The sequence below is a fragment of the Mirounga angustirostris genome, unplaced genomic scaffold, assembly GCF_029215605.1.
Source record: "Mirounga angustirostris isolate CCGP_5_RB_7025 unplaced genomic scaffold, mMirAng1.0.hap1 SCAF_14, whole genome shotgun sequence".
Lineage (NCBI taxonomy): Eukaryota > Metazoa > Chordata > Mammalia > Carnivora > Phocidae > Mirounga > Mirounga angustirostris.
The window spans coordinates 20,961,990-20,974,073 of NW_026991722.1; the positions used below are offsets into that span (position 1 = coordinate 20,961,990).

Here is a 12,084-nt window from a genome sequence, read left to right on the forward strand (position 1 = left end):
CCACCACCACCACCAATGACAATGACAAAACATAACTATAAATGTTAGCTATTATTATTATTAAGAAGCTGCTACCGGGCGCCTGGGTGGCTCAGATAGTTGGGCGTCTGCCTTCGGCTCAGGTCATGATCCCAGGGTCCTGGGATTGGGTCCCGCATCAGGCTCCCTGCTCCTTGGGAGCCTGCTTCTCCCTCTGCCTCTCTCTCTGTCTCTCATGAATAAATAAATAAAATCTTTTTTAAAAAAATAAATAAAAAAGAAGCTGCTACCAAAATTATCTCATGAAGAGAACTGACTCCTCTCAAGATTTATAATATATTTATAAATAAACCCTTTCATGCAAAAGTTGAAATCCCAGGACATAGCTATAAATTGGACAACAACCCAAAAATAGTTAAGCTGCTCTATATAAAGAAGTGAAGGAATTGTTTTTTGCTACTGGGAGGGGATAAGAGAGAAGGTGTGAAGCTATTCATACAGTGAGATGAAAGGCCCTGAGGAATTTTCTTGTGGTTCAGAAAGAAGCCAAACAAAACAATAAAAATAATCAGATCATTCCATAAAGTATTTGCATTCTTCATGATAGCTGCTCTGGTTTCTTCAACAGGTGAACGCTGATTCAAAAAAAAAAAAAAAAAGGAAGAGAGTTTGAGCTACGTTAAAAGAGACTCGGGAGTATGGAATCCTTAGTATAACAGCAGAAGTCTAACTTATAATCTCTCCAATCTTTCAATAAGCCATACCCCATGACTACACCGGAACTGAGAGAAGAGAATACTGGGAAATTAAATTCCCAGGTAAGAAGAAAACTGAATGGTCTAAACCAGCGGAGTGATCTCTGGAGCCCATTTGGCAAAAAGGTAGCAACTGTGTTGAAGATAGGAGAGTTCAGTGAGGTTCTACTAAAGCACACAGATAACGCCAATCAGAGTCCATTCGTAGAAGGAAAGGGTCAGACCCTGAGTCTGAAAAACTTCAAGAACAATTCTGCAATCTGGTAGAATTGAGTACTGGTTCCTAGGGTGTGCAACAGAAAAGTTTTGAAATTATTGATCAGACTGAATGGTACTAAAAAATAACACTTCTGTAGAAAAGGGCGCCAACTTGGAAAGAGGAGGTACCTCTTGAAGAGATGGCAGTAAAGGGAAAGAGGAGGCAATGGTAGGTAAAATCCATAGTAAAACAAGACACCAAGAAGAATGCAGAAATAAATCAACAAAAAAGATGCTATTTTTAATTGAAGAAATTGTACTTTACTATAGCAACAGAAGAAGATGCTCTTAAACTAAGAAACCAAATAAGTCATACAAACCTCTCCCTTTGGAATGCCTACTATTCCAATAAAGACTAATTATGAATTTAAATAAAGAGAATTTAATATCCATGTGGAATTTATATAAGAAGAAAACACAACATGAGAACAAAACACTAGGAGTAACAACAACCAAAAGAAGGTATGAAAAAAAAAAACCTATAATGCAACACTGTAAATTAAATGTAATTAGATAAATCAAAATAGAAATGAAAAAACAGGAAGACATAAACAGGGAAATAGTCAAACTGAAGAAAAACATGAAAAAAGATAAAAATATATTAGAATATAAACCAAACTATATTAAATTAATTATTAATGTATTGATTAAATGACCAGGGGAGAATAGCATATGATTAAATTACAATAAGTGGCACAGAAAATAGCAATGCAATCAAGGAGATAAGAGTCCAGTAAAAAGGGCTTAAGTGTAACATAAGAGAAAAGATAACAGGGATCAAATAAAAAGTTACTAATCGAGAAAATAGGCAAAGAAGATCCAATGTGTATATAACTGGAGTGGCCAAAGAATAGAACAATGATGACAGAACAAATATTTAAAAGGATATTTAAAGAAAATCTCTCAATACAATTAAAGAAATGAAATAAGATCTGAATAGATGTATTCAGATAGATAAGACCTATTGGTCCATTCTGAGATGTAGTCTAGTAAAATCAAAAGATAAGTAAACTTAAATAAATTTCTCTGTGCATCCAAACCAAAAACAAACAATAAAAATCCAAATAATCTACAAAGGAAATAATCCATTTGGCATAAGACTTTTCAAAAGGAACATACAAAGTAAACATAAAAGAGCAACATTTTAAATCCAGGAAAGAAAATAAAGAGCCGGGGATTTTATGTCCAGGCAAATTCATCTTATAGTATCAAGGCTATAGAAAAATTGGTTTAAAGTTGACAAGAATATTCTAATCATAAGCCTTCCCTAAGGAATTAACTGTAGAATGAGCTTGATTCAACCAAATGATTATTGGGGAAATGGACATGAGAACTGTGGGGTATCAAATATGTTCTACCATAAATATAAGCCTAAAACAAAAGTGGTTCTGAGGGTGGACTAAATGTCATATGCTCTTGAAGAAAGGAAATAACACAACTTAAAACTGGGAGAAGAAGGGAAAGAGGCAAAGGGAAAGTATAAGAAACTCAATGAATGCTGCATGGGTAGTGTAAGAGAATAAAGATACCATTTAATGCTAACAAATGGAGTAGTATCAGACTAAGTAATAAAAAAGGTGAGTTAGGGGCATTATATGAAGTGATTAGTAAAAGTCATTTAAACAAACGTATATATGTTTTAAAATACCAAGTAAAGCAAGTCTTAAAACACAAAGAAAAAGAACCGATAGTGAAAAACACAACAAATATAATACACTCAAAATATTCAAAATAAAATAACAGAATAGAAATGAAGCTAAATGCATGAAGTCTGTGAATAAATGAAAGTGAACTTAATTTGCTTAATAAAATAACAAGGGCTTTTAGACAGCTCCCCAAACAAAGCTCAATTTGATGCTGTTTACATGAGGGATACCTAACACACATTGGTTCAGAATGATTAAAAATTTCCCAAATTCCCTTTTACAGGGGTTGTATACCTTTGCATTCTTACTGTCAAGGCATGAGAGTCTTTTTTTCACAGTTGCTCCAAAGAGTATATTGTCAAACTTACACATTTTAATCTTCTTTCTTTTATCAAAAGGGAAACTGAACATTGTAAAATATGTTTAAGTTCATTTGTCTTTCTTTCCTTATGAATTGCTTATTCATATTTTTGTCCACTTTTCATCAATTTTGGAGGGGGGAGTTACTTTTAATTTTCAGCTTTTAAGAGCTCTATTTTATATATCAAAGGTTAAAATTATATGTGTAATGCACAGTGCAGTTGTTATCCCCCAAGTTGTCAGTTGTCTTTTGACTTTGCTTAAAGTTACTGTCGCTCACCCTGAAAATACACCACCACAAATATGCGTTATATATATCACAGGCATTCTTTTTAGGAGCAAAAGACTAGAAATAAATCCAGTGTTAATCACTGGTTGAATAAAGTATGGATTATTCACAGAATGGCGTTCTCAAAGTCATAAAAAAAAGAATAAAATATTCCTATGAAGTGGTTTGAGTGATCTCTAGAACACATTTTTTTAAGATTTATTTATTTATTTGAGAGAGAGAGAGAAAAGAGAAAGGGAATGGGAAGAAGGAGAGGAGAGAGAGAATCTCTCTGAGTGTGGAGCCTGATGTGGGGCTTGATCTCATGACCCTGAGATCATGAACTGAGATGAAACCAAGAGTTAGATGCTTAACCAACTGAGCCACTGAGGTACCCCTCTAGAACACATTTTTAAGGGAAAAGAATCAAGGTTCGGTACAATGTATATGGATAAATAAGGAGGGAGAAAAACAAGACATGTTTTATATATTCAAAACTTGAATAAATTCAAAGAGGAAGCAAAACACATAACTGAAAATAAACTAAAATAAAACTATAAATCTGATAACATAATCACAGAGGAAAAAATAATTCTGAGTTACCTTTCACTCTGGGAGAAAAACTGAACTCACTAGTTTCATTGCTATTAGTTTTATTTGTCTAGCTAATTTGAAACTGTTTTATAAATATTTTAGGATAAAAAAGTAAACATGATAATGTTATTAGGATCCAAAATTTTCAGAACAGAATATTTGGAAGAAAATAAAAGAGATTAGAAATTTCAATACAAATTTATAATTTTTAATGTATGTTTCCTACGTCTGCTCACTGAAGTGGCCCATGAAGGAATGACACTCCAGTAGTGAGGACCATACCTAGTTTCCCCACCAGAAGGAACCAGGGCTCCTTGGAGAAAAAGGTAATTGTCAGTCTGGAGCAGATGAACCTAGGATGTCTCATTTCAGAAAACAAGAAAACACTCAAAGACTGAATTTGCTGGGATTCCCACTAGCCAAATTTGTGATAATTTGATTATCAAAAAGAATAATGACTCTAATTGATTGTAAAGCACTGAACAAATTAAAATCTATGAACCCAATAGTCACTAATCAAAAGAATAAAACTTATTTGCCACCGTTGGAGGTAAATCTTCCACTAAATTGCTAATTAAAGGGAAGGAATTAATCATTTACTTTGTCTTTTGGGGAGGAAAGATATCTCTGTTCAAAATGATAATAGAAAGCTTTTTTTTTTTTTTTTTTTTTACAAAAAAAGACAGCTAAAAAATACAGAAGAAGGAATAGAATTAGAAATCAACGTTTTGCAATCCTCCATGAAATAATTGGCTGAGGCAAGGCATTATTGGAGTCTGCCTAAAGTAGTATGGAAAGGTTGTTACAAGGTAGAATATTTACATCATACAAAGGAGAAAATGTGCCTTTATAGTACATCTATCAGGAGGTTACCACCTTAACCAAAGGATCAACCTTAAATTACTTAGAGTGGAATAACCTGTCCTAATATGCACCAAAATTACCTGAATCTAAATAAATCTTTTACCTCCAGTTTACAATAACCTCTGGCCTGAACTCTTCAAGAAGTCAATGTCATTAAAAAAAAGTAAGGAGGGGGCGGCCATTCTAAAGTAAAAGAAAATAAAAAACATAGCAACCAAATGCAATATGTAAACCCAAGGATATGTAAAAAAATCCTTGGATTTTTTTCTTTTTTTTTTTAATATAAAAGGTATAATTCTATGCAAAATTAGGAAGGCAAAAAATATATAAAAGGCATTTTATGTTTGAGGAAATTTGATATAGAATATTAGGAAATATTAGGAAAAATGTTAGTTTTCTTTTTTTTTTTGAGAATTTTCTCTCTTTTTTTTTAAAGATTTTATTTATTTATTTGAGACAGAGAGAATGAGAGACAGAGAGCATGAGAGGGAGGAGGGTCAGAGGGAGAAGCAGACTCCCCGCCGAGCAGGGAGCCCGATGCAGGACTCGATCCCGGGACTCCAGGATCATGACCTGAGCCGAAGGCAGTCGCTTAACCAACTGAGCCACCCAGGTGCCCAAAATGTTAGTTTTCTTAAATGATAATGAAATTGCAGCTGAGTAGGAAAAGTAACTTTTTTAGGAGATGCATGGCTGGAGTATTTAGGGATAAAATATCATGGTGTCTGAAGTTTACTTTCAAATAGTTTATTAAAAAAAATGTGGTACATAATATATACATGATAAACTGGGCAAAATAAAAGCAAAGTTTGAATCTAAGTGGTGTGTACATTGGTGACCACTGTACTATCCTTTCAACTTTTCTATCTGAAATCCACAATGAAAAGTTAGGGGGGCAATGACTTCAGAGAAGTAACAACTCTATGGTATATGCTGGAAAGTGAGTTTGTGCAAGCATATCTTGAATGCCCCTGTTAATCACTATCTTGAAAATGTAAAAACCCTGTCCTCCCTCTATATTCCCATCAAGCATAATGTACAGAAGAACATGTTCAGTGTTCAAGGTCAGGGCTCCCTAGGTGGCCAACCCAGAGCATCTCTCTTCTAACAAAGAGTGTCCAGGTGGCAGGCTTTACTCTCCTTGGAAATGCTGGTCATGCGAGGTGGGGGATGGGCCACTGAGAGTTACTAGGTTAAGTTGCTATGATATTAAAATTTACTGCAAGTAGACCCCAGCAGGGGATGCCTTGTCTAGTCAGTTGCTCCTGGAGTTCCTGTATATAAGTTCCCCCAATTAACCTATGGCTCGATTGCTGTCTGGGGGTCTTTTCTTTGGTCTCACCAGGCCATCACCTACACGAGGCTTAGAGTCTGCTGGATTGTTGCTCCACAACAATCAGTTGAAATATGTGGTCCTAAAATGTATCCTGAATTAGATAGAACATTTGTTTATTCATTTATCATTTGGGGAAGATTAATGATGATAAAAATTAGTTTTAAAATACTTTATCAGGGGGCGCCTGGGTGGCTTAGTCATTAAGTGTCTGCCTTCGGCTCAGGTCATGATCCCAGGGTCCTGGGATTGAGCCCTGCATCGGGCTCCCTGCTCCACGGGAAGCCTGCTTCTCTCTCTCCCACTCCCCCGCTTGTGTTCCTGCTCTCGCTGTGTCTCTCTCTGTCAAATAAATAAATAAAAAAATATTAAAAAATTATTTTATCAGTAATGAAGTTTAAATTCTCTTATTGTTCCAAAGGATCATGATAATTCAAGACCTACAGTTTGGTTTGGCAGGTTAGCTTGAGTGGACATCTGGTTAGAGAAAACACATCCAGAGTGGTCTACTTACATCTGCTGGCTGACTTTAATGAGTCTCTGCTAATGGGTTTCCCCTATTGGATGGCTGAAGGATATCAGGTGTGGACATCCTGTGAGTGCTAAAAGAGAACAGTAAAAGAAAAGATATCCTTTAGGTATTACTAAAGGGGCTGTAGTAGGTAAGTGACTGTGTGCTTCTGTGATATGCTAGAATGAAACTAGATCATTAGATGCTAAAATGAAACTAGATCATTAGGTAATAACTAAAGAAATACTTGTTCACCTAACCTTGTGATAGCTATCTGAACAGAAATATGAAACTTGATATATTTAGTTATATTTGGTGTAATGTATTTCTCCTGTAAATCCAAATAATCTGATTATATTTTCATAAATTATATAAAATAAGAAAGCTGTCAATTCTATAGAACCAGCCAGTTTACAACATACTTTTCTATACAGTGAAGAAGGCAGTGAAATAGTTTTTAATCTCATTTATATGTGAAGTAACAGGCATGGAGACTAAATTATTCACCTAAAGCCACACGGCTAATAAAGCTAAACCGTGGGTAAGGCCTACAAGCCAGCCCCTCTTCCTTCTTTTTCAGGCTCCTTTTTTAAAAATAACTGAATCTCATCAAACTCATTTGTACTTGTCGATCCAGGCTAGGGCTCAGCCTGACTGGTGATGAAGCGGAAAACTGGCACTTCACAATAATGAATTCTCTTTGCCTGATGTGCTTTACACGGTAAGACATGACCAAATGTACGTTTCAGGTCGCAAGTGGCTGTTTGGTTGTGGAGACCTATTTTTAGCTTCTTTTTATTTTAATGATGCTTGATCACTCACATTCTTTTCATTTCGCATGAGAAGAGTGGTGGTATTTTTCTGTTAACTTCACCTGAATATAAAACCCCTTAATGAGCTGTGGCACTGGGTGGGCAAGTCTGCCTTTGGTCCCTTCTCCTCCATGGAATCCTTGGCCCCAGTCGAGCTTTCTCAGTTCATTGCTCTTTTTAAGGAACTGTTAGAGGGGCTTGAGGGCTCTTGAACTTTTGATGCCAATGGGTAGTGAGACACTCTCTGGGCTTAATAGGTTCTTTCCAGAATTGCTAGACTGTATTTGTTTCTCAGTACTAGCAGGCAGGGATATCCAGAGGGGATCTTTGCATGTAATGCAGAAGGCAGTTTTTTTCCTGCTTCTTTTAGTTCTCTTACTTTGTGGGTTTTTTGTTTTGTTGTGTTTTGTTTCTTCTTCTTTTTTTTAATCTCAATTTATAGCTATCTGTGCATAAAACACTTGGTGTGTTTAGCTAATATCTTAGAAGAGAAGCTGAATGAGTGTTTTCAATTTTCTTCTTTCCTTAACAGACAGTGATTTTCCAGACCGAGAATTCTACCATGGAGGAAGTCAGGAGTTCATCTTTGTATCTGCTTCATTTAAAGGGATTGAACACATTTACTCAATTGTAATATCCACCTATGACTCACCTTTACTTTGTGTGTGTGTGTGTGTGTGTGTTCATGCACTCACACTCATGTGCATCTAGTTAACTTCACAGACTAAGATCTTCGATTCATTTATGGTTTTCAGTTTTAAAACAGTAGCTGCTCAAATATAATTTCTCTTTTAAAATTAAACAAGTTTAAACATCTATCAGCATATATAGTATTTTTTACTTGTTTTTGGCAAAAGAGATGATTTCTTCTCTATTATTCTAATGAACAGTATAAAGAATAGAATACTCTTCTAAGGGAAGTAGTTGACAAGAATTACATGTTTGTGTGTGAAGAGAGCCATTTTTTTGATAACATGCTTTTTTTTTTTTTTTTTTAGATCAGTCTATACTAACAAAAGTGAAGTGGAGAGGACAGGAAGTAGGAGGGGTATGGAGAATGGGACAGAGAAAGTGTTTTAAAATATAATGTATTTATTTATTTATTTATTTATTTATTTATTTATTTATTTATTTATTTATTTTTAAGATTTTATTTATTTATTTGAGAGAGAGAGAGTGAGAGAGCACAAGAGGGGGGAGCGGGAGAGGGAGAAGCAGACTCCCCGCTGAGCAGGGAGCCCGATGCGGGACTCGATCCCGGGACTCCAGGATCATGACCTGAGCCGAAGGCAGTCGCTTAACCGACTGAGCCACCCAGGCGCCCTAAAATATAATGTATTTAGTAGAAAACTTGAGATATAGTAGGACCAATAGATTAGAAAATTGCTGTCCCAGTTTGTTGTTCTCAGTTCCCAAGAGGTAAGAACACACTAGGCCATGGGGGCTCCACAAACAGAAGTACCGCCATCAGGTAGGAGATGGAAGGAGAGGGAACACTGGGCAAGAGCCTTTATTGTGGTTTCTTCAGGAGGATGTGCACGGCAGGAAAGGCAGGTTTAGGAGTGGCTAGTTTGAATAATTTCAGTGTGGAAGGGCTGTCCTTCATTGTCTGGCACCTAGCCTGGGGTGACTTGGGTAGGTAAGTAGTGGCCCAGAGTGTGACAGCCTGATAGAGCAGGTGGTTGGGCTCTGGATGGGTTGATTTGTATTTGCAAAGTGCACACTTGGGTGAAATTTTTTTTTTAAAAGATTTTATTCATCTATTTGACAGAGAGCATAAGCAAGGGGGAGCTGCAGGCAGAGGGAGAAACAGGCTCCCTGCTAAGCAAGGAGCCCGATGCAGGGCTCGATCCCAGGACCCTGGGATCATGGCCTGAGCCAAAGGCAAATGTTTAACTGAGTGAGCCACCCAGGCACCCAGTTGAATTGTTTTTTATCTCTAGGAATTGGCTACCTTTGGAAGGGGCAGTCCCTCCAGGGTCAGCGAGGCTCCAGACATCAAAACATCAGAATGTGGACAATAAAAGACACGGTTAATACAGAGAGAAAGAGAAAGAAGACTGGAGGTGAATTAAGAAGAAAGACACACAAAATACGCCTGAGTCTAAAATGATGTTTTAGAAATTTAATATTATATTATAGATGAAGAAACCAAGGTTTTCTCTGATGTATCCAGGTTTTGTGTAAGCATTCTTTCTGCTCGGCCTCCACAGAGCATTTTAAAGGTTTTACTATAATAATGCTTATCATAGTGCTTCAGTTGAATTACTTTTTGGGTATCTGTTTCCTCCACAGAACTAAGAAGCCCTGAAAGTCAGTACTTTATCGTCTCTTCTATGTACCAGTTCTAGCACATTCCACATATTTACAAATCTTTGAAGAAGGAAGGGAACAGAAGACAAAAAAAATGGAAAGGAAGAAGGAAAGTGCTAGGGTTTCAAGGACTGCTGCGGTAAGAAGGGGATTTGAATACTCATGTTACAAATTTTTTATTTATTTATTTGAGAGAGAGAGAGAGAATGAGCATGGGGTTGGGGGTGGGGAAGAGGCAGAGGAAGAAACAGACTCTCCACTGAGCAGGGAGCCCATTACGGGGCTCGATCCCAGGACCATGAGATCATGACCCGAGCTGAAGGCAGAGGCTTAAGTGACTGAGCCACCCAGATGCCCCTCACGTTACAAAATTGAAAAGAAAAAAAAGAAGGGGACTTGAGACTAATCTCCAGGGAAACACCAATGACAGAATTATTTTGTAGGGAGGAGGCTAGTGACATATGTCTTATGCAATAAAATACATAATTGAAGTCACTGGCACCATCCAGCTTGGATGATACCTGTCACTACCCTCAGCTTATGATTGACCCACAGATTAACACCTCGCTGTAATTGTTGGGGAATGGCAGAGTGGAAAATGAGCATGAAAATGAACAGGAAAAGAAAGCCATCATGAGCCAAAATGCACATGTATGAGATGTAGGAATCATGATATTTAGGAATGAAAAATGAGGATGAAAAGCATAATTGTGTGTTGAGTTGCTATGCAATACTATGAAGAAAGAGGGGGGTGTGCCTGGGTGTCTCAGTTGGATTAAGCATCTGCCTTCAGCTCAGGTCATGATCCAGGGGGCCTGGCATCAAGCTCCACATTGGGGTCCTTGCTCAGCGGGGAGTCTGCTTCTCCCTCTCCCTCTGCCCCTCCCCCCTGCTCGTGCACGTGCGCGCGCTCTCTCTCTCTCTCATACAAGTAAATAAGTCTTTTTTTAAAAAAAGAAAGAGGGATTCAAAAGGGGGTGCCAGTGAATCAACACAGATAACCATGTTTCTCACGGTATGAGAGAGAAGCCGGTGTGCTATGGCTCCCAGTGATTCAGGGAGAATTTAGCAGCAGAACGGTAATATGAGGCTGACTTAATGTGGCAATATCTGCCAACATCAGACAGAGTCTGACTGCAGTTTCAAAGAAAAATACATAAGAAGGAAACTACTAAATTTGAAATTGAGTGGTTTTGGAGGAGGTGGTCTCCCACGCTGAGAAGCTAAATATAGATGTTGACTGATCAGGCATTGTCAGATTTACCCACTTACCATCCCTTGAGTTCTTGCTATTTCAAGTTTCCTAGGATACGCCTCCAAGACCCCTGCAGGAGCCTCTGTGGGATCAGTAATAATTGTTAGAACACCAAATGGACCTTAAACCAAAGGCAATGTGAAACCAATAAAAATCTGTGAAAACATAGGAAATAGAACTCGTATTCTTTCCCAGTCAGGTGTTGGATTTACTGGTTCTTCTAGCTTCTGATCTCTGTGGTATATAATCAATTATTGATAATCTAAGTCAGTGGTTGCAAATAGGTTTAAACTTGCCTGCCAACTCCAATGGCTTAGTAGTAGAAGCTGACTGGAGCCTTATTTTAAATAATGCTGAGTGGGCGCCTGGGTGGCTCAGTCGTTAAGCGTCTGCCTTCGGCTCAGGTCATGATCCCAGGGTCCTGGGATCGGTCCCACATCGGGCTCCTTGCTCCGCAGGAAGCCTGCTTCTCCCTCTCCCACTCCCCCTGCTTGTGTTCCCTCTCTCACTGTGTCTCTCTGTGTCAAATAAATAAATAAACTCTTTAAAAATATATTTTATAATAAATAAAAAAATTTGGTAATAGTATTGAGATTGTAATTACTAATATTAAAATTGTCATGTGTGTGGGCAATTTATTAGGTTTTTTTTCTTCTTCTAACTTGCTTGTTTATTTTAATAAGGTCTTTTTCTTACTGATTTGTAACAACAATCTTGCACAATTCACAGCGCTCACCATAGCACATACCCTCCCCAATGTCTATCACCCAGCCACCCCATCCCTCCCGCCCCACCCCCCACTCCAGCAACCCTCAGTTTGTTTCCTGAGATTAAGAATTCCTCATATCAGTGAGGTCATATGATACATGTCTGTCTCTGATTGACCTATTTCGCTCAGCATAACACTCTCCAGTTCCATCCATGTCATTGCAAATGGCAAGATCTCATCCCTTTTGATGGCTGCATAATATTCCATTGTGTATGTATATATATATATATATATATATACACCACATCTTCTTTATCCATTCATCTGTTGATGGACATCTTGGCTCTTTCCACAGTTTGGCTATTGTGGACATTGCTGCTATAAACATTGGGGTGCATGTACCCCTTCGGATCCCTACATTTGTATC

General features: G+C 37.6%; 1 long non-coding RNA gene across 1 annotated transcript in view; it reads left to right on the forward strand.

Moving 5' to 3' along the window:
- LOC129046182 (uncharacterized) overlaps positions 1-12,084 on the forward strand; it is a 479,920-nt gene that overhangs the window by 388,825 nt on the left and 79,011 nt on the right. Inside the window, exons 5-9 of the long non-coding RNA XR_010407143.1 lie at positions 608-797; positions 4,102-4,186; positions 7,206-7,289; positions 7,913-9,563; positions 9,676-9,832. This is a non-coding gene — a long non-coding RNA (uncharacterized LOC129046182). The remainder of the gene's footprint in view (positions 1-607; positions 798-4,101; positions 4,187-7,205; positions 7,290-7,912; positions 9,564-9,675; positions 9,833-12,084) is intronic.